At 41.8% G+C, this 24,154-nt stretch overlaps 1 protein-coding gene across 2 annotated transcripts in view; it reads right to left on the reverse strand.

Annotated features, from left to right (window-relative positions):
- Window positions 1-24,154, reverse strand: part of USH1C (USH1 protein network component harmonin) — a 3,114,702-nt gene that overhangs the window by 571,885 nt on the left and 2,518,663 nt on the right. The window lies entirely within an intron of this gene.

Raw genomic sequence — 24,154 nt, forward strand, 5'->3', positions numbered from 1 at the left:
GTAATGACAAGGTCAAGGATGTTGCTACCTCTAGTGGGGGTAAGAACGAGCTGGTCCAGGGCATTAGAATGAATTAATTCCAGGAAACATTGTGCAAGTGTATTGGTACATGAGTAGTTTTTCCCAGTTAATGGAGGGGTAGTTGAAGTCACCCAGTATGAGAGTGTTAGGTTGGACTCTAATATTCTCCATGGTGCTTAGGAACATGGAGTGCGAGTCTTGGGACATGGTTGGGGACCTATAGCAGGCTACGACTTGAATCGCTGTCTTACCCAATGTTAGCTGCACCTGAAGCATCACTGATGTGTTATGTTGGGCTACCAGTCTGGAGTTGTGCGCATCCTTTAAGAATATGGAAACACCACCACCTTTGGAGCTTTGGTCCAAGTTCTGGGGCCGAAAGGTGTGGAATGAGTTATAGCCTGGTAGTGCAGGGGTGCTTTTTGCTTCTTTGAACATGGTCTCTGTTACAGCACAAATGTCAATGTTCTCCATTTTAATGAGTGCTTTGAGCAAGTGCATTTTGAGATTTAGACTTCTAGCATTGAGAAGCATGACCCTCAGATTGCATTTGTTTACAGCTGTTATGGTGGTAATCTGGTCTTTGGAACACAGCCTAAAAAAAGGCACAATATGGGGTGGCAAGAGCCTTGGCCAGTATTCGTAAGCACAGGGGTGACAGATGCAGGCCATCTCTGGCAAAGCATCGAGGTCTGTCAATCATGTCATCCCAGGCAGACAGATACTGGATCCCCTTGGAATGACAGCAGAAACGTAGTCAATTGTTGAAATCAATAATTTTCTGCTTGTACTGTGGGATCATTCTGGCCGATGGTAGGATGCTGCTCTGGGCTATGGTCATACCTGCCTGGGCTACATAATCTGAGAGCTCCTCCATGTTTCTTTTCATGTAGTCCAGGGAGGTACATTTCAGGTCATTCACACCCACATGCACAATGACAGAGTCATATTTGTACCTGTTGTTGAGGGACCTGAGTGCATGCATTATGTGGTGGATCCTGGCACCTGACAGGCAGCTGTTACTTTCTTACAGACACAGAAATGGAAGAAGAAGAAGGTTTTGGTTTTTCCTGAAGAGCCGAGTCCAAATCCGATTGAAAGGCAGACTTAATAAGGCCTCTTTCCACTAGCTTCCTTTTTCTCTCTGCCAGAACCCTGGTACTAAAACCGTGGCACACAGAAGATGGACCTCTCCTAAACAACAAACACAGCTGGTGTGACCATCTGTGAGAGACATTTTCTGATTAGATTTGGGGCATTTCTTGAAGCCCAACTTCACCTTTTCAGACATGTTAATCCACTAGACAATGTCAGAAAACAACTGAATAATCACAATCCATTCCAAAACATTATTCACAGCCAAACTTGGCTATCACAACACTCTGTATTTAAACAATCAAGTTATTTCTAAAGAAAATAAAGCCTAACTTCGGCTATGAAATAAAGTAGTAAGGCCTGACTGGCTAAGAGTAGAGGTTACTTAACTGTTTCAGAAATCTGTGCTATCAGAAAAAAAAAATAAAGCCTAACTCATCTATAAAACAAAGTAATTAACTAACTGGCTAAAGTAAGGAGGCTAAAGCCTAAACTTGGCTATGAGGGGATAGGGTACAAAGATGCCTAAGCAGGCACAAAAAAACGGCCTAATGCCAATAGCGGCAATTTCTTTCATCTAAAAAAAAAACAATGAAGTCAAGTGATTGCAAAAGAAATGTGTTACATTTGCAATTAACTAAACAATGTTAACTAGAGCTGCTCAATGTTTGCCAACTTCTGCCAGAAGTTTGGAGAGGTTCTGCTGAAATCCACAGCATCCACTGCTAAAATCGAAAAAATAAGTACCTTTTGAGTTTCCTTTGCACTTTGCTGACTGTACTTTATAAATCTGCTGACTTTTACTATATTTTCTGCAGTTAAAAAAGGCTGTTCTATTGCTTTAAGTAGCTAGCACATAGCATAGACTAGATTCAGGTCTGCTGAATCTAGACTGTATTGTAACACTTAAACACTATTCCACCCATCTTACATTAGGAGGGCCCTGCCTGCATCCTTGTGGCAAAAGAGTGTAGTCTGAGCCTCATCTGAGTTGGAGATTACTGGAGGAAAGCTCACTGTGTGCTTTCCCATTGGTAGTTAAGCTTAAAAATGTTTATTCTTATTTGTATTTCGCATTTGTGCATATCTGCGCACCATGCAATGGACAGTGCCCAGTAAAGATGCAAATGCCTTGAAAATTCTTCACTAGACATTTGTTAGTGGAACCCTCCCAAACTTCCCTGCTGCACTGTGGATGACTCAGTAGTGCACTGAGAAGTGTTGGCATAGTTTTTTCACCCCTAGCCTTCAACAGAATAAGCCCCTCTGTTAATCCTTGAGCAAAATCTGGTCAAATTAGGCCACTCCCCAATAGCAGTTATGGTACAAACTTGCCATAATGGACAGTCAGTTTCCAAACATTTCTCAGACCAGCCTGGTTGACATGGACATCCTGAGGCAATGTAGTAACTGTCTCATTTATACTAACAACCACTTGCTCCTAAAACAAATACAATATGTGAGAGATGTAATTATGCTATGAATTTGTAATCAATTCTCTCACATAACAAGAAGCCAGATATCAAACATGGTGTCAGCACACACAACACCTCTTACACAAAACAAGGTCACAACAGACAAACCCACATATGTGGAGGTACTCAGTAGAAGCCTACCAAAAGATCAGGTGTCTCCCAAGTGCAAACCACTTGCACACACACTGCAAAGCAGATTGAATCCACTACACATAATTACACACACACCAGTGTCTCAGCAAATAAGTCCCTAAGGCAAAACACCTCAAAACCAAATGTCTTGGTCATAGGCAACTCCACAGTGAAACACACAGATGTCCCTCTCACCAGGCTGGACAAGGAGAAGGTCACAGTCAGCTGCCTGTTAGGTATCAGGATTCGTCAAATCATGCATGCACTCAAGTCCTTGGTGTCAGGATTCATCAAATCATGCATGCACTCAAGTCCTTCAATAAGAAGTTATATACCTACCATAACGTTCCATGTTAGTCTTCATCTCGCCTTCTTTCTTGCTGTTTGGGATCGGAGCCAATCCTCGGCTCCGACTCGGCCATCTTGAATAGCTCGATAGCTGTTTACTGGTTTGAGGCTACCCCTTATCCATGATGCCTAGCGACAGCTACCCAGATCTCGTTGGAAATAGCTAATCCCAGACATAATATGAGAGAAAGCAGTTAACAAAAAACTGGTTGTTCCATACATCCTAAAAACTAAAATAGGTTAGGAAGACCTGGGCAGAAGAGTAACAATAAAGAATACTCAGCCAGTAAAAAAGGACTCCTCACGATCCACTAGGATGGGGGGACGGAGGGAGGGACGCAAGAAAGAAGGCGAGATGAAGACAACTAACATGGAATGTTATGGTAGGTACATAACTTCTTAATGTTAAGTTGTCTATCTCGCCTTCATTCTTGCTGTTTGGGACAGTGTCCCTAGCACCTAACATCCTGGGTGGCTCAGTGGAACAGATTCTTCAGAACAGTGGAACCAAAGTCAGCTCTGCTCCGGGAGACCATATCCACCTTGTAATGAGAAATAAAGGTATGAGGGTTTGACAACGTGGCAGCTGCACAGATGCAATCCATGGGCAACCTAGACTGAAAAGCTATGGAGGTGGCTAATGCCCTAGCAGAATGACCTTTCAGTTTAGTTGGTAACTCTTTATTCCTTAACTGGTAAATAAAAGTAATAGTGTGGGACAAGCATCTGGATAAGGTCACCTTGGAAACTGGGAGACCTTGTTTGTTTAAGGCATAAGAAAGGAATAATTGGTCTGACTTTATTTGTTTAGTTCTATGTAGGTAAAAACGCAATTGTCTATGAACGTCCAATTGGTGAAGCTTGTACTCTGCCTTGTTGCTATGATTTGGGAAGAACACAGGGAGATCTATAGATTGATTTAAATTATCTTCTGAGCAGACTTTAGGAAGAAATGAAGGATTAGTCCTCAGAGCAACTCTGTCCTTGTGAAACACCAGGTAGGGAGGACGAACACATAGTGCTTGAAGTTCTGAGACACGCCTAGCTGAAGTGATAGCAACCAGAAAGAGAGTCTTCCAAGACAGAAACTTGATTGAGCAGGATGCTGCTGGTTCGAAAGGAGGCAAAATTAAGGAAGTTAGGACTAAATTAAGGTCCCAAGGAGGTGGGGGATCTCTCACTGGAGGTCTAAGAAGAGATGTTCCTCTCAAAAAAGCTTTACAAAGCTTATGAGACATGATGTTAGAATTTATCAAACCTATATGAAAATTAGAAATGGCCGCTAATTGTATCCTAATCGTAGCGGAAGTGGCCCTGGAGTGAAAAAGTTGTGCTAGGAATTCCAGAATTTTGTGGACTGGGGCTGAGAAGGGATCCACATTCCCAGACTCTGCTCATCAAGAAAAACGTTTCCATTTGCTAGCATAAATTTTTCTCGTTGTAGACTTATGAGAGGAAACGATAATCTCGCGGACTGCTGGGGAAATGCTGGGAAGCCTGGCTAAGGTTAGAAGTGGAGCAACCAAGCTGTGAGTTGAAGAGTTTGGAGGGATTGTTGCAACCCGCCTGATTGATGAATCAGGAGATCTGGAATCGGGTCCAGAGCTGATCGAGACGGTAACGGTGCAGGAACGGGAACCATATCTGTCGACGCTAGTAGGCGGCAATGAGGATCATTTTGCAACCGAATGATTTTGCTTTCTGTATGTGTTTCGGTATCAGGGGAAATGGAGGAAAGGCATAAAGAAGTCCCTGAGGCCAATCGTGGACTAGAGCGTCTCTGGGTATGTGACCTGGAAGCGGAAGAAGGGAGAAGTAGTTGCTGCATTTGCTGTTGAAAGGGGTGGCAAAAAGATTGCAGAAAGGCTGTCTCCATTTGTGGAAGATAAGATCCGCAACTTCCTGATTCAGAGACCACTCGTGAGGCATGAGGATAGCTCTGCTGAGCCTGTCCGCTATGACGTTGGATCTCCCAGGGATGTCCATCGCAATCAGAAAACATTGGGAGGAAATTGCCCACTGCCAAAGTCTGAGTGCTTCTCGACACAGGGGGTAGGATCTGGTTTCGTCCTGCACTGACATGTTGTTTGTTTGAATTGCAATGGTCCCAGAAGGAAGACAGTCTTGAAGGGCTTGCAACGCTAAGGAGCACGGCTCTCATTTCTAGGACATTTATGTGCAGATGGTACTCGTGAGGTTGCCAAGTGCCTTGGACTGTCCTGCCCAGATAATGTCCCCCCCCACCCTATCAGGGAGGTGTCTGTAGTCACTGTGGCTACTGGAGGGGGCTGTATGAAAGGTCTGCCCTGAGTCACTCGTGGGGAGACCATCCACCAAGAAAGGTGCCTTTTGCATGCCTCTGTGATCAGGATCATGTGAGTCATGGGTAGCTCCTGGAAAGACCACTGCGTGAAAAGAAGCCATTGAAGAATTCTCATGTGGAAACGCGCTAATGGAAGTAGAAGAATGGCAACTGCCATGGAGCCCAGAGTTTGAAGGACATACCTGACTTGGATCCTTTTGCTCTGCATTAGGATTTGCACTTGTTGACGAATTGTGGACACTCTTTCTAGTGGTAATCTTGTGAACATTTCTCTTGTGTTTAATTCTGCTCCTATGTAAGTGATAGACGGACAGGGCAACAAAGCAGATTTTTCGAAATTTATTGTAATACCTAGCTGGATGCAAGATGTGATTGTATAATCCCATGCTTGTAAGAGTTGATGCCTGGTAGTAGCAGTGAGGAGCCAGTTGTCTAGATATGGAAACACCTGGAATCCTTGATGTCTCAGGTGAGCCGTGACCACTGCCATACATTTGGTGAACACCCTGGGGGCTGTGGTGAGACCAAAGGGCAGAGTTCTGAACTGGTTATGACTGGCCCCCACCCAAAAGCGAAGAAATAATCTGGAGCGTCTGTCCATCTTGATATGGTAGTACGCATCCTGAAGATCTATCGAGCACATCCAATTGTCCTGACCCAGGAAGGGTAGAATGGACTGTAGCGTGACCATCCGAAACTTTGTTCTTTGTATAGATTTGTTTAGTCTGCTGAGATCCAGAACTGGTTTCCAGTCCCCTGTCTTCTTTGATATCAAAAAGAACCTTGAGTAAGTTCCAGATCCTTGCTGGTCTGCGGGGACTTTCTGAATGGCTCTTTTTTCTAGCAGTTTTGAAACTTCTATTACTGCTTGCTCCTTCAGACTGAGTGGAACATCTGAAAGGGCCTTCTTTGACTGTAAGGGGGATTGATGGAAGGGAATTTTGTAACCTCCGGATATAATGGACAGTACACCCATCTGTCTCTTGTTAAATTTTGCCAGGTTTTTGGGTACAGCAAAAGTCTTCCTCTGTCTGCCTCCAGAGGTGAGCAGACGGGCAACCCTTAAGGGATGCTGGAAGGGCTTGTCAGAGAAGGATTCTCTGTTGCCCTGGTTCTGCAGACCCCCTCTGCCACGAGGGTGGCGTCTATTATTGTTGTTGTTTCCCCCTCTGCCTCTGTAGGAAAAATCACTACGTGTGTCAGGCAAGGCTCCCTGAGATTTGCGGAACCACATCTTCCCACTCTTCTGACTCTTGGGGTAAGGTCTAGAGGGAATGAAAAAACAGACTCCCAAGGCAGAGTCTTGCCTTCTTGTTCACACCTAGTCAGTGTGTCTTTCACCTGTGGCCCAAAGAGAAAGGAGCCATCAAAGGGGGTATTGGTGAAGGGCGCTTGAAAGGGTTCCGCAAAGTGACACAGCCGCATCCAAGCATGCCTCCTGAGGGCCACACCCATGCCCGCGGCTCTACTCGCTCCATCGGCTGCATAGGAAATGAGCCTCATGGAGGAGTTAACTACAGAATTAAGAGTTGCTAGCTGGGAAGCTACTTTGGCTTGTACTCCCTCAGCTGTAGGATCATGAGGGGCATCTCCAAGCTCTGTAAGGAGATCCCTTTGAAGTCAAGTAAAATGACATAGATAGTTCAGGGACTTCATGGAGAAGGTCACTGAAGCAAACATTCACTTTCCGTACCTGTCCGTCATCCTAGACTCCTTGTTAGGGGGATTAACAGATGAAGAGGTTTCTGCTAACTCTTTTTTGGTGGCTGCCGCTACCACCATTGCATCAATGGGCACACCTTTAGAAAGCAATTGCTTATCCTGGGGGGGGGGGCTGTAATAAATTTACCAGGTCTCCTCGGAGTTGGTTTCACTGTGTCCAGAGCTGACCAAGCCTTTCGAGCCACTACAGACATAAGTGGGTCAAAAGGAGGAGAAAGCCAGGAGGTGGAAGGTCGGGAACAGAAAGCGTCCAGGAATACAGACTCATCCTCGGTAGGGGCTAGGGGATTCCAATTCCCTCTCTGCCTAATCATTTCCAGGATATCCGAAAAGGAAACATCTTCAGAGGGGGATCTCGGGGACCCTTCCAATTCATCTAAGTCTGTATCAGAAGTGACAGACTCAGGGGAGTCTATGTGCTTCCTCTTGCACTTCTTCTTCCAAGGGGGCTCCTCTGAGTGATCAGGGGAGGCCTCAGAAGAAGAGGAAACACCCAATGGGGTGTCCTGGGGCATCGGTTCCCTACACTTGGGGTCTGGAGGAGGAGCAGAGGTTGGCACAGACACTATGGGGGACGGAGCCAAGGGGCTGGTAGTGGAGCTGTCTTGGGGGACAGCACACTCCACATGACCTCAAAGGCGTCCCTGCCTTGAGGCAGGGAAAGCTCTGGTTCTAAAGAAATAGGAATCTTTCTCCTCGCCGAGGGGGACGGCTCCGAGGCTGATGTTGGAGCCGAGCTCACTTGTGCCGATGCTCCGAGAGGGAGAATGGGGTCGGACAAAGGTCCAGTGCCACTCACCCCCTCGGAGCTGACGAGGGAGCCCTGGCTTCCAGATTCCTCGATCGAAGGGACTATCAAGGTAATCGGAGCTGAAGTTGGAACCGAAGGAGAGATGGGATCGGAACTGATGGTTCCACTACTCGAACCCCAACGAACTCCGGCTCCGAACTCAATGGAGTCGAGGGAGGAACAGAAAAGGAGGTGGATGGAGCCAATACCTGTTGAGGAGGGCTAGACAATAATTTTGCTATTGCATGTGATTTAAGCAGCCTACTTACTACTCTCTCCACATCATGATCTTACAACCTACAGGATCGAGAGGAGTGTGATGAATGGTGGCTACATTCACTTTGCAATAATGGAGACCGAAGAGCCGAATGAACTGACTCTAATGAAGGAGACCTCAGCCTCTTATGGCTCCGAAACATCCAATGGAGCTGACGGAGGGGTTGTCTTGTCGGTGCCAGCCGGAAACGACATACTAGGCAAATTCTGTACAGGAGTCGGCTCCAAAGGTGGAGCCTACGGTTTAGTGGATTTTGGGGATTTAACTGGCTGGGAACTTTTTGCCTGTGAATCCTGAGGCTTTAACAGACCCCTAAGGATCGATTTGTTCTTACGCTCCTGCAGGACCTTTGGACTAAAGGCATGGCAAACAGAACAAGAGTCCTGAAGGTGAACAGCGCCCAAACAATAAACGCAGCTAGTGTGCCCATCTGTCAGAGACATTTTCTGACAGCATGAGTCACAATTTTTAAAACCAGATACTTTAGCTTCCTTAGACATGACCCAACTACAAAAAAACTAAGTACCACAAGGTAAACACAGACAGACAAATATGTACTATTCTAAACAAGATACACCTCTAAAAATGCAATCTTTGTCTTTTATTTTTTTAAAGCTAGCAAAACAGGAAAGGAGAGCCTCTAAGTTAAACAGCTATCCTAGGGAGTGGGGGAGGGGGGAGAACTCTCTAACTTAAACGAGTTCTAAATAAAAGGGAAACTAAGAGGAACAAAGTATTTCAACAACACATACAGAATAAAACTAAGAACATTAAAATATCTATTAGTTTAAAGGGTCTAAGAGAGTATTTTACACAAACAAATTGAAATATACAAGCCTGAGCCAGAAAACGACACACCTCACAGCTGAAGCAGCAAACGAGATCTGGGTAGCTGTCGCTAGGCATCATGGGATAAGGGGTAGCCTCAAGCCAGTAAACAGCTCTCGAGTTGGAGCCGAGGATCGGCTCTGATCCCAAACAGCAAGAATGAAGGTGAGATAGACAACTTAACATCAACTATTACCGTTATGACTCCACCATAGTACATGTGGGGGTGAATGACTTGAGACATACCTCTCTGGACTATATGAAGAGACACATGACTGAACTCTCAGACTGTGTCATAATCAGGTATGACCCTAGCCCTAACCAGCATTCTACCTTCACCCAGGATGATGGCACAGTATAAACAAAAAATAACTGACTTCAAAAATTGGCTTAGCTTCTGCTGGCAATCCGAGGGGGTCCAGTATCTGTCAGCCTAGGAAGACATGGTCAACAGACCATGCTGCTTTGCCAGAGATGTCTTCACCTGTCTCCTCTAGGCTTTCAGTTACTAGCAAAGATACTTGCCTCCTTCATAGTCCCTTTTTTAGGCAATGTCAAAACAACAAAATCCCAGATGTAAAAAAGTCCACTCAAGACAATCTTGAGGTTATGCTGTTTAATGCTAGCAGCCTGAACAGGAAACTGCACTCCCTGAAAGCACTCCTCACCTTGGAAAATGTTGATGTCTGTACAGTCACTGACACAAGGTTCAAGGTTGCAGACAGTACCGCGGCCGTACAAGGCTACAATGCCTTCCACATGTTCAGACCCCAAAATGAGCATGAAAGAACCAAAGGTGGAGGTGTGTCTATCGTCATTAAAACCAAATACACTTGAGACTAGTTAAACAGTATGATTCTCTTGAGCTATTCTGGGTCCAACTAACTATAGGTAAAACACCCTACCACATCATAGACAGCTACAGGTCCCCCACCATGAACAAACAGGAGTACTTGCTACAGTCACTCACTATAAAACCAAACACTTTGGTCAGGGGAGACTTTAACTATCCTTCCATCAACAGAATGACATACATGAGCACAAACATGTTTACCCTGAGATACCTGGACTTTGTCACTACAAAAGCCGTGGCGTCCCCCAGGGCTCAGTCCTAGGACCCCTCCTGTTCGGTATATACTTCTCAGAGGTACAGGCAAGCATAGGAGGACTATGGCTGACCAAGTTCGCAGATGACTGCAAATTAGGGGTCATAATTGATTCTCCGGCTGATACAGACACCCTCCACATGGGTCTCACTGAGACGGATACCTGGTGTCAAAATCATGGCCTCAAGCTAAATGCCAAAAAGTGCATAGTCATCCCCTTTGGAAAAAACAAAGTACCCGTGAACTACCATATAGGTGCTAGTCCCCTAAATACAGAAAATGTAATAAGGGATCTGGGGACCAAGTAGATAGTAATCTCTCCTTTGGTAATCAAATTGCCAAGGTGGTTAGAAAATCCTTCTATGTGGCCCACCTAATCACAAAAGGGTTTGCATCTAGAACAAAAGAGGTTATTGTGCTTCTCTACTCATCAGTCATTAGACCCATCATAGAATACAATGCCCTATTTGGGATGTACCTTACAAGGCACCTGCAACAGCTGTAAAGGCCACAAAAGTACCTCACCAAGAGGATTACTGGCCTCAAACAGATGCCCTATGCAGCACGACTCAAGAAACTCCAGCTGTACTCGGTTGCATAATGTATATATGTATATGTATATATATATATATATATATATATATATATATATATATATATATATATATATATCTGTGTGTATATATACATATATATATATATATATATATATATATATATATATATATATATATATATATATATATATATAGCTGTGTGTATATATATATATATATATATATATATATATATATATATATATACACATATATAATATATATATATATATATATGGTTACCTATCATTTCATCGAAAGTTCATTTCATCTAAAGTTCATTACATCGAAAAGCATTTGCCCCCTTCCCCAATGTTGTGCGACCCTGGAGTTGATATATATAGTTAGGGGGTGTGTGGGGGGCACAGCCCCCCACATTGGGGTGTGTGAGCCCCCACCAAAATGCTTTCATGTAATGAACTTTAGATGAAATGAACTTTCGATGAAATGATAGGTAACCATATATACATATATATATATATATATATATATATATACATATACATATATATATATATATATATATATATATATATATATATATATATATATATACATATATATATATACATATACATATATATATTTATACATATATATACATATACATATATATATTTATACATATATATATACATATATATATATATACACATATATATATATATATATATATATATATATGTATAGATATATATATACTATATATATATATATATATATATATATATATATATATATATATATATATATATATATATATATATATACACATATATATACTTACATAAATATATATATATATAGTTTTATATATCTATATACATACTATATGTATATATATATATATATATATATATATATATATATATATATATATACATATACATATATATATACATATATATATACAATCCCCCCATGGATTGTGTACCCCTAAAACATAAGCTCTTTCCCAGAAGGACATAACCAGATTAGCGTACGTGTTGGCACAGGGGGTGCCATGGCTACCCCCTGTCTGTTTGTATAATTTACCTACGCACTCAAAGACATTGTACTCCAATACCAAAGTCAATAATCTGCTGTAGCTCATCCAAGAGATTTTTGACTGCCTGCACCCCATTGGCATTAACAATCACTGCAAATAGACTACTAATGTATAACGTCACCATGATATATCTACCCCTTCTATCAGTATTTTGAAACTCATTCAAAGACATTAAAAATGTCCTGTGTTTTAAGAACCTCCCCTACTGAAGTTAACATTGGCCCGAGACTATAGGTCTAAAAGGGGGGATGTGCAAATCTTTGTGTATCTTAGGCAATCCTCTGAACACAGGAGTTTTCGTGTTCTCTACCCATAAAAAATCCTTGAGTTCCTTATGTATACGACCATCTCCCTCCAGCTGTTTGAGTTATACTCTAATCTCTCTTACCAAGGTATTTAAAGTTAACTGGGAAGTATGTGCAAATGTGGTATCATCAGATAGTAATTGCCATAACTTGCTATGGTACATGTCTTTACTCAAAACAACTACAGCCCCCCTTGTCTGCTTGTTTTATCATGATTTTAGAATTATGTTGTAAATATATCATTGCTTTTCTTTGTGCTTTAGTTAAATTATAACAATTTTTATTATTTCTTTATTGCAAATATGCCTGCATTTCACATTCACATACCTTGATAAAAGTACGCATTGTACTGCTGAATACAAGAAAAAAAGCGCTCGGTTGTCTCAGCCTAATAAACACTGATTGGTTGCCATCACCAAACATCTCCTTCAACATTATGTTTCTTCCAAACAACAAAATGTCCAGTATAATGTCACTGAAATTACTTCCTTGGCTAGGAATAAAGGTTAACCCCTTATTCAGTACATGCATTTCATCATCCAAAAGAGCATAATGAGACAAATTAAATACAATGCCTTCTCCAGTCCATGCAACATTCTCCTCCTTTTCACCATTCTGCTCTCGCTGTGCGAGTGCTTCCACTCGCCTTTCGTCTTTACTGGAGCTGGTAATTGAGCAAAAAATGCCCATTATTTAGATCTTTAGTCAAAACCTTAGGTCTGGCCCCCAAATCCAAAGGTATATCGCTGGTTATGCCTCTAACATTGGAACTAGGGCTCCTATCAGTATGTTCTAACAACTGTTCCAATTGCAAATGCAGGCTATCCCCAAAGGATTGTTGTGGTAACTCTTATCACTTCATTAACTTGTTGCGGTGTCTCTCCATCATCTGGAACACTGCTGTTGGTCTCTTGCTCAACGTTCTACTTGTTTTCACCTCGGGTTGGCTCCTCATTGGCAATCTACAACCTTTCTCATTGGACGACCCATTGAATGCATTATGGTTGTTCTGCCCCAACCTCTGTTGTGGCACCGCCTTCCCTGTTTGAACTGAAGTATGGGACTCCTGAAAATTACTGTTCACATTCTCCCTAGGCCAGACAAAAATCTGGCCAATCACAAAGTCCTCATAATCATGTTGCAATTTTTTGGCCTTGACCTGTTGCAATTTTTGTCAGGAATGGAAAAAGTGCAATAAGCAGCTTCAAAGCTTGTAATGCATCTCTCTTCGGTAAACTCCGCCTCCAAACTCCTTTGCAACTGTTCAACTTCTTGACCCAGTTGCTTTTCCTCTGGAGCAAAAAAACTCAAATAGTAGGCGCAAATATGACAATCCTGTATTTATACTTATCAGCTGCCATTTAGCAAGGAGTTCAGGGTAATGTTCCCCTTGCGCCGCCATAAAGAAAACTCTCATACCTCTTTGTGCCGGCAAAAAGAAAACTCTCATACCTCTTGGCACAACACCAAACTGTAAACACGCTTCAAAATGGTTGCACTGCCATTGCAAGTGTTTCAATCTTTTTACTTTATTAACAAGCTCATTCATAAGTTCTTCAAATAGTGTATTAGCTGCAGCATTCAAATTCACCATTGGTCGCCACTCTGCGGTAAAATGCAGGTCAAGGCTACGTAATTGATTACTCACAAAAACCAAGTCCTTTTTCACCTTCTCCAGTCTAGTAGTTGGAAATAACTGTCATTTGCTCTTGTTCCCTTCCATTAGCCTCCATAGCGTGTGAGGTAGACAAAAACACCAAATCAAAGTCCAAAGCAGCAGATAAATGACCCCTGACCAAAGGTTGTTCTGCTTAAAACAAAATATTCAAAACAAGACAATATAGCAGCAACCATCACTCAGATTCCTTGTTTAATGCAATACAATAAAATGATAAAATAGCATCAAAATATATGGATTGATGGGCGCTTTCGGGCTATGCCCTTCTTCAGATAAAATACATTCATATGAGCATTTATTTTAAAGTGAATGGCAACCAATCAGATCTTAGTACTGATCCTGCCTTTTCTTAAGAGCAGGTTTTAAAGGGACAACTTCATTTAGTCCAGGACACCCATGTGCTGATAATTCAACTATCCATCTTGTTTCTTCCAGTTCTGCATCATTAATTATATCTCCCCCTCTGTGCCCCTTTTTACATTCCAAATAGCTTTAAACTTAAATAGTGTTCTTCATTACTAGACATATGCCTAAATAAGGCATTATGCTCATTACTTGTTCTTATCACAGATAAACGACCCTGGATCCTGATCTTAAATTTGCAATTCGTTTTGCCTACATAGTAACAGGCACACATTTGACATGTCGCAAGATATACTAAGTTGTTAGTGCTACAATTTGCTCTTGCCACAAAATAGTATTCTCTTCCTGTAACGGGATGTATAAAAGTAGTCTCTTTATCTATAGTATTGCATAGTGTACATGTCCCACAGAGATTAGTCCCCTTACTAGCCATTATCTGCTTATCAGTTTTCATTCCTTCATGACCCAAGATATACTTTAAGTTTTTGTTTCTCCTGAACCCAAAACATGGTTGATCTGTTAGTCATCCGTCAATAAGATTTTCCAATTTTGCATAATTATCTCACACACCCCATGGATGTTATTGCTATAAGTGAGCATGAGTATAAGTGTCCTAACTTCTCTGTTATTACCCACAATATTCTTGTCTGCCCTCTGATTCAACCAGGGCTGCATATCATTATCCCTACAACTCCTCTGTCGCTGAGTGATATTCTTAACTCTGTCTCTGTTATAGCCTCATGCTTCAAAATATCCTGTCATTTATATTATATGTATGTGTTTATATATGTATATATATTATACATATGTATATGTACATATATGTACATGTATGTGTGTGTGTGTGTGTGTATATATATATATATATATATATATATATATATATATATATATGTGTGTGTGTATATACATATGTATGTATATTATATATATATATATATATATATATATATATATATATATATACACACACACACACACATATATATATATATATATATATATATATATACATATATATATATTTATCTGTCTCTGGATCGTGTGGTGAGGAATGATTGGGATTTCTTTAGATGTAGCATTTCTAACGGAGCTGGGTCAGACATGGCTTTGTAAGTCGAGCAGAGATCGCCTCTAAGTAGGCGATATGAGACCGTGAATAGTTGGGAGTTTTTTGAGTCTGTCCACATAGGACAAGTGTTTAAGGCCGAATATCCTCTTTGTGAGGTATTTTTGCGGCCTCTCCAGTTGTTGCAGATGTCTAGTGAGGTACATGCCAAATGGGGCACTGTATTCTATGAATGGCCTAATGAGGGAAGAGTAGAGGGAGACAATGATCTCTTTCTTCCTGGATGCAAAACCCTTTGTAATGAGATGTGCCACTTAGAAGGACTTTCTGACCACTGTGGCAACGTGATGGCCAAAGGAGAGTTTTCTGTCAACCTGTGTTCCCAGATCTCTTATAACACTTTCTGTGTTCAGTGGACTACCATCAATGTGGTAATTCAAGGGAACCAGGATTTTCCTACAGGGGATGAAGACACAATTTTTGGCATTGAGCTTAAAGCCATGGTTGTGACAGCAGTCATTGATCTCATTGAGGCCTTTCTGCAGGATGTCAACATCACTTGGGGAGTTAATAATAGCTCCCAACTTGCAATCATCTGTGACCTTTGCCAGCCAGAGTCCCTTTGTGTTGGCCTGGACTTCAGAAAAGTAGATACCAAACAGGAGAGGACCCAGGACAGAACCCTGTGGGACTCCACTTCTGACTGGTCGGCAGTCTGAGTTGGAGTCAGGTACTTTCACAATGTGGGTTCAGTCTGTGAGACTGTTTGCCAAACCACCCAGTGATACTGGGGTTGATGCCTAGTTTAGAGAGTTTTTCTATGATTCCTGAGTGGGGAATGGTATGAAAGCCCTTGGCCAGATGAAGGTAGGCTGTATGAACCACCTTACCTTCATCCACAGCTCTGGTGACTGATGCAAAGAAGTCGGCCAGGTTGAGCAGGCATGATATACCCTTCACAAAACCAAACTGTGTAGGATCCATAGTTTGGAGATTCCCTATATCCTTGTTTATTAGGTCCATGATGATGCGTTGCATAGCTTTGCATATCAGACTCATAAGGCTAATGGGACAATAGTTCCCGGGGTTTGTAGTCACTCCTCCTTTGTGGAGAGGGATGACTGTAGCAGTGCGCCATTTGGTAGGGACAAAGCCTGAGGTGAGGCTGTGACTGAACAGGGCACACAGGTGAGGTGTCAGTTGACTCTGTAGTTCATGTAGAATCCAGCCAGGGATACTATCAGGTCCCATAGAGGCTGTATTCTTGGCCTTGGACAGTGCTGTTTTAACCTGTGCAGCAGTAATACTGGGTGCCTGGCAATCCACTGGTATTGTGATTGGTCCTTTCAGGGAGGAAAGAGGGGTAAAGTTGTTACTGAATCTGTCGACCAGTATACTGGCAATATCTGCTGGCTCAGTATAGGTGGTTTCACTGTGCAGTAGCTCCGAGCAAATCTGGGTATTGCAGTGGAGATTCTTTACATAACAGAAGGCCTTGTGGTTGTCTTTACTATCTGCTGCAATTCTGTTTTCCTAGCTAGCTTTAGAGGATTTGATGAGGGATCTGAATTCTTTGTTGAGGCTGATAAGGGAGTTTTTCCACTCTTGGGACTTCACCTTATTCTGCATCAGTTTTTTCTTTCTGTTGTAGAGTTTGTTTATGCTAGGCGACCACCAGATTGGCTTCTTGGTTCTATTGGGTATGGTGAGATCCATGCATTTGTGTACGTGTTCACACAGTGCATTGGTGGTCACGCAACTACTCTCCATTTGCATGGGTGCCATGAAGTTAGCCATCTCTGCTTTTTGGATCCCAAAGTTAGCTTTGGATAAGATTTTCATGGTGTTTACCTTTTGGGGGGGGGGGGGGATTTCCAAGATGATTAGTTTGTGGTTGGATCTAACTGGGGAGGAGTTGACTATTAGTGTAGCGCAATGGTCACCCATGTTAGTAATGACCAGGTCAAGGATGTTGCTACCTCTAGTGGGTTTAAGAACGAGCTGCTCCGGGGCATTAGAATGAATGAATTCCAGGAAACATTGGGCAAGTGTATTGGTACATGAGTAGTTTTCCCAGTTAATGGAGGGGTAGTTGAAGTTGCCCAATATGAGAGTGTTAGGTTGGACTCCAATATTCTCCATGGTATTTAGGAACATGGAGTGCGAGTCTTGGGACATGGTTGGGGACCTATAGCAGGCTATGACCTGAATCACTGTCTTACCCAATGTTAGCTGCACCTGAAGCATCACTGATGCATTATGTTGGGCTACCAGTCTGGAGTTGTGCGCATCCTTTAAGAATATGGAAACACCACCACCTTTGGAGCTTCGGTCCAAGTTCTGGGGCCGAAAGGTGCGGAATGAGTTATAGCCTGGTAGTGCAGGGATGCTTTTTGCTGCTTTGAACCAGGTCTCTGTTACAGCACAAATGTCAATGTTCTCCATTTTAATAAGTGCTTCGAGCGAGTGCATTTTGAGATTTAGACTTCTAGCATTGAGAAGCATGACCCTCAGATTGCATTTGTTTACAGCTGTTATGGTGGCAATCTGGTCTTTGGAACACAGCCTAAAAAAGGCACAATATGGGGTGGCAAGAGCCTTGGCCAGTATTCGGAAGCACAGGGGTGACAGATGCAGGCCATCTCTGGCAAAGCATCGAGGTCTGTCAATCATGTCATCCCAGGCAGAAAGATACTGGATCCCCTTGGAATGTGTTACAAAAATATGTATTAATGTGTGTATGCTTAATGCCAATTAATAATTAAATGAATTAAAAAGCTTTTCATTCTATTTTTCATGCACTGTGTTATATATAAATTGAGTTTCATATGAGACTGAAAAAGATGCTTTTTGAAAACTGCAGTATGCTTTCTGAAACTTGCAAGATGCCCTCTGACCTAGTAACTGCTAGCACAGCAATATTCATGTTTATGCCTTTTGGAAATGTATTTGAGAAGCAGGTGCTTATCTGCTAAGTCAGGAACGAATGAATGAACAATATTATATTCCGTAAATGTAATGATTTCAAACAACCAGCTCTGTTCGAAGCATGAGAACATGTGCAGCTGCAGTAACTTAGAGATAAAGTAGACAAAGGATTATTAGAGAAATGAACTGTTAGCATTGTGCTTGAATTAGCCATAGTACCTTGAATGGTAACATAACATGTATCTAACTGGGAGTAATCAAGGCCATGTTGTTTTCCTCAGGAAGTTTCACATAAAAATTGATAAATCAGCAGACATTCATGGAAATGATGGTCAACAGATGATGATAAAAAGGTGGTAATCTGTTAAATCAGCTTGGTAGGCCATGTCTAGTTAGAGAATGTATAAAAATGAAAGTATTTCCTGTTTCTAGTTAGACAAACTCTGTAATAGCACGTTTTTGTCCCCTTGCTGCAAGATTAAAGTGCCTTAACCTGAAACTACCGTGTTTTGATCATTTTTAAAGTATATTTTTCCTTTGACAGAATGACACCAGAAACTTAGTCAATCGTTGAAATCAATAATTTTCTGCTTGTACTGTGGGATCATTCTGGCTGATGGTAGGATGCTGCTCTGGGCTATGGTCATACCTGCCTGGGCTACATAATTCGAGAGCTCCTCCATGTCTCTTTTCATGTAGTCCAGGGAGGTACATTTCAGGTCATTCACACCCACATGCACAATGACAGAGTCATATTTGTACCTGTTGTTGAGGGACCTGAGTGCATGCATTATGTGGCGGATCCTGGCACCTGACAGGCAGCTGTTACTTTCTTACAGACACAGAAGTGAAAGAAGAGGGTTTTGGTTTTTCCTGAGGAGCCGAGTCCAAATCCGATTGAAAGGCAAACTTAATAAGGCCCCTTTCCACTAGCTTCCTTTTTCTCTCTGCCCAAACCCTGGTACTAAAACCGTGGCACACAGAACATACTTCAATAAGATGGACCTCGCCTAAACAACAAACACAGATGGTGTGACCATCTGTGAGAGACATTTTCTGATCATTTTAAAAGTATATTTTTCCTTTGACAGTTTGGTCCTTCGGACCGGAAAGTACCTCTCGCTCAAGGCCTACGTCAGAATTGGGCCCGGTGGCATGCATCCGTACGGAGAAGAGGCCAAATCAGCTCTTCTGTTTTGAAAGACCTCCGACTGAATTGTCGTTTGAAAGAGGCCAGCCACTGTTTCTGATCTGGGATTGGAGGACGAGTCAACGATCCGGTGGATCAACTCACGGAGGGTCAGGTAAGGAGGAATTACCTTATTTCTGTTTTTAGATCAGGGACTAGTTACAGAACTGTTTTTGTCAGGAAGATTTGCATGTGCAGATCATGGACAAAAAAGGGGTTACTGTTTTGTCATAGATCAGGGAAACAGGGTTACTGTTTTGTCATAGATCAGGGAAACAGGATAGGTAGGCAGTTATTCTAGATAAACTGTGAAAAGGTATAGAACTGTGGTACCACGTGATAAAGAGGGTTACGTAACAATTTACAGCTTAGCTAAGGCAACAATGGGAAATCAGTGTACGAAAAGTTCCCGAGACCCGCCCCTAACTGAAGACGCGAAATATACGCAATTACAGCGTGCCGACAATGTTAAGTATTATACAAAATGGGTTGATAAGTATAAATTCAATGGTAATTTAGAAAACTCGCACTTATTAAACTTGTCAGGCAACTAAAAACAGAAGCAAAAGGTCAATTAAAAAAGCAACGACAATTAGGAGTCCCTCAGGCGCATAGGTGGCTTGAGGAAGCAAATCGCAGGGAACAAAAGATAAAGAATTCAAAAACGATGTTCTTAGATAAAGAAGATAATAACTTGGTAATAGCAACGGCCCCTCCTTCACCCCCTCCACTACCCTTACCAGAATATGAAGCGAGTGGACAAGCTGATCCACCTCCGCTATATCCAGCTGTTTCCACAGCATCAAAACCATTTGTCAGGGATCCCATCGAGACAAGGTCTTGAACACGTGACTTGAGAAGGGAGATTGAACTATGTGAAATAAATAGAAAATCACAAGCTATGAGTGAGGAAGAAATATGTCCACTCATAGAAGTACCAAATCCTCAGGCAGGACAAGCAGGACAGGATCTGACTCTTTTAGTTTATAGACCGTGGACACCGGAAGATATCCGGAAAGCCACAGAGGGAATTCCCCATCCGAAAGTGAATTTTAGAACATTTTTCAAAGACTTACAGGGTATGAGATTAAGTTACCATTTAAATGGAAAAGAAGTAGAAAAAGTAGTTAGACAAATTGTAGGTCCAGATTGGCACATGATCAGTGGCGACTGGAATCCTCGTGACGCACAGCTTAGACCACTTCCACATACTAATGCAGAATTGGATGGCAGAGTGAAAGGTCTGACAGACCGAATCTCTGAAAAGTGGAAGCCTAGGGCTGACTGGACTTGCATTAATCAGTGCATTCAACAAGAAGGTGAAACAGTTGATAGATATTATGCTAGATTATTAGAGTGTTTTAATAACCACTGTGGAATGCAGATACCAGAAAACCAGACACAAAATTCCCCATATAAACAACAGCTAAAGAATGCATTCTTAAAGGGTAGTATAACTCCCATTAGCAGCTTTATTACAAAGCACATGGTAGATCATTGTACGAGTAGATTGCAGCCATTACTTGAATATGCTAGACATGCAGAGAGACATTTTAATAGTAAAAAAAAAAAAAAAACTCAAGTATTTTCAGCAGAAAATGGGTCAGAAGTATTTGTAGTACAAACTGGGAGAAAGGATAAAAAAAATACCCAGGGAAATAAACAATCTGACAAGCGATCAGAAGATTTTGAAGAAAGAAAGAAAAGAGGTGGATGTTTTAAATGCGGGGGAAAAAAGGACATTTAGCAAGGGATTGCAGGCTAAATAAGAAGGTGACTACAGAAAATAAGGAGGATGAGGAATGACTATATGACAGTCAGGAATCACTAAATGGAAATAAACAGGAAAAGACAAGCACAAATGTGATAGCAAGGGTAGAGGATGTGACAGAAGGGGTAGAGGATGTACATGAATTTGTAGACATTGAAGAAAATGAAATTTTGGACTTAGCCTTATTGAGCCTAGAGCTTTACTTAGCAGATACAAAACCGGAAGTGACGCTTCTGGTAGAGGGGAGGGAAGTCAAGGGGCTTCACGGACCCTGATACACCCTTCCAAATTACAGAAAGATTCAGAATCACCAGATTATATACTAGTGAAGACAGCTAATGGACAGCTGTATCGGGAGCCACTCTCCCATGACATAACGATAACAGACCCCGTTTCAGAAATGACCCAGAAAAGTAAAATTGTAATTTCTGCAAAATGCCCAGTAAACCTTTTGGGTAGAGACTTAATGCAGATATTTGGCATAGCCGTAGTTCCAACCATGCAGGGTATGGAAGCACAGCGACAAATGGATACTTCTGTAGTGCGACCGGAGGGTAAGACATATTATTGGTACAGCCAGGACTTGGTTACGACTGGTCCAGGGGCAATAACCAAAGAACTGATGAACGTAGCCATCAGTAAGTCCCCCTCCCTCGACACTGACAAACAGCATTTGTTGCATTGTACTCTATATTACTGTAATAGACCAGGACCTGATAAAGATTATGAGCAAGAAATGTTTCAGAACCACGCAGACTAGTGTTATGAAACTTGTACTGGGACGCAGAAAGAAACAGTGTAGTAAGCTGTTCATTGCCCCAGGAATTTTTAGCACTTTACAAATCTAATCGATTGCCATATGTTAGCTTAACTAAGAACAGAAATTTGAAATGGGCAGACTTAGGAGAAAAAGTCACAAGGTGGGAAAAGCAGACAGAATTAAAACTCTCCGAACAAGGAGTACAGAAACAGAAATTGAACTGGATAACACAGACACACCCAGCTGTGCACTCACAGGCTAGTGAGAATAGCTGAGTATGACTCTTATTAGAGGAAGAGAAAAAAGCCTTGCGAAACATACCAGAGACTCTCTGGTCAACAGGGAAATCAGATGTAGGACTTATACGAACAGCAGGACCAGTTACTATTACACCAAAGTCAGTATTTAGACCTCAGAAAAGACAGTATCCCTTGAGAAAGAATGCAGAGATAGGGATCAAACCTATAATAGCAGCCTTACTTAAGAAAGGAGTCTTAATAGAATCTCCTGATTCACCATGTAATACACCCTTATTTCCTGTAAGAAAAGCAAACAGGGAATGGCGTATGGTCCAAGATTTACAAGCTGTAAATAATGCAGTTATACCCAGGGCACCAACGGTGCCAGATCCGCACACCTTACTGAATGATTTAAAACCTCAGCAAAAGTATTTTTCTGTGGTAGATATTAGTAATGCATTTTTTCTCAATACCGATACACCCCGACAGCCAACATTGGTCTGCATTTACATTTCAGGGGAAAAGGTATACATATACGAGATTACCACAGGGATATTGTAAAAGTCCAACAATATTTGCACAAGAAATGGCAAGCAACCTGGCGGGATTTATCCCACCGAAAGGTAGTCAGATTTTACTTTATGTAGACGACATTCTGCTGGCAGCCCCCACCCAGCAAGAATGTAAAGAGGACACCATAGCATTATAACAGTTTTTAGCTACTCAAGGACACAAAGTAAACAAGAACAAACTACAACTTTGGAAAAAAACAAGTTAAGTACTTGGGATATGTAATATCCAAGAAAGGTAGAATATTAGACGAAGATAGAAAACAGCAATATTACAAGCACCTAGACCAACTACCATGATGGAAATGATGTCCTTCCTGGGCACTACTAACTTTTGTCCGAGTTGGATACCAAATTATGCTTTGGAATCTGCTCCACTGGCCAATTTAATATTCAAAAAGCCGATGGCAGCACAGGATTTATTACAATGGACACCAGAAGCAGAAGCAGCTTTCTGCAAGCTGAAACAACTGATAGCATCATCCTTAGTTTTAGGATTACCAAACTATCATAAGCAATTTTTTCAAACTGTAGACTGTAAGCAGGGTTATATGACATCAGTATTGACACAGCAGCATGGGGACAAGCAACGCCCCATAGCTTACTATTCATCACAGTTAGACCCAGTGGCGTGGTCCCTGCCCCACTGTGTACAAGCAGTAGTTGCAGCTGCAATGGCAGTGCAGGCTTCGGCCTCAGTAGTGTTATTCCACCCTCTCACATTGAGAGTGCCTCATGCAGTCGCAATTATTTTACTGCAAGAAAAAGTAGCATATCTTTCTCCTGCTAGACATCTTTCCTGTATGACTATACTGTTGAGCCAACCTCATCTGACAATTGAACGATGCACAACTTTGAATCCGTCAACCTTGCTCCCAACCCCTGCAGATGGCAAACCACACTGCTGCCTGTAGGAGATTAAGCAAAAGACATTACCTAGACAAGACCTTATGGATGTTCCCTTAAATGATGCCGAGGTGACATACTATGTGGACGGCTCATGCAGGAGGAAATCCTAGTGGGGTATGCAGTCATTTCTGATACTGAAACTTTAAAAGCAAAACCTTTACCACACAATTTATCTGCACAAGCAGCAGAGTTGATTGCCTTGACAAGGGCATGTACCTTAGCAAAAGGTAAGAAAGTGAATATTTATACTGACAGTCAGTATGCTTTTTCTACTGTACATGTTTTTGCACAGCATTGGAAAAATAGAGGAATAATAACATCTACTGGTAAACCAATTAATCATGCGCAATTCATTTTAGATTTATTAGACTCTATTCAGTTACCTCAAAAAGTAGCTATTTGCAAATGCGTAGCTCATACTAAGCAACTGGACAGGATTTCAAAAGGTAATGCGCGGGCTGATACAGCTGCAAAACAGGCAGCTTCAGCCTCAGAAGCTTTTCTTTTGAGTGAGGACTTACAACCCTCTGAGATTTTAGATTTAGAAATGTTAAAAACAATGCAGACACTTACTACAAATGTAGAAAAACAGAAGTGGATAAAACGAGGCACA

The sequence above is a fragment of the Protopterus annectens genome, chromosome 9.part0 (assembly GCF_019279795.1).
Source record: "Protopterus annectens isolate FY-2018-M chromosome 9.part0, PAN1.0, whole genome shotgun sequence".
Taxonomy (NCBI): Eukaryota; Metazoa; Chordata; order Ceratodontiformes; family Protopteridae; genus Protopterus; species Protopterus annectens.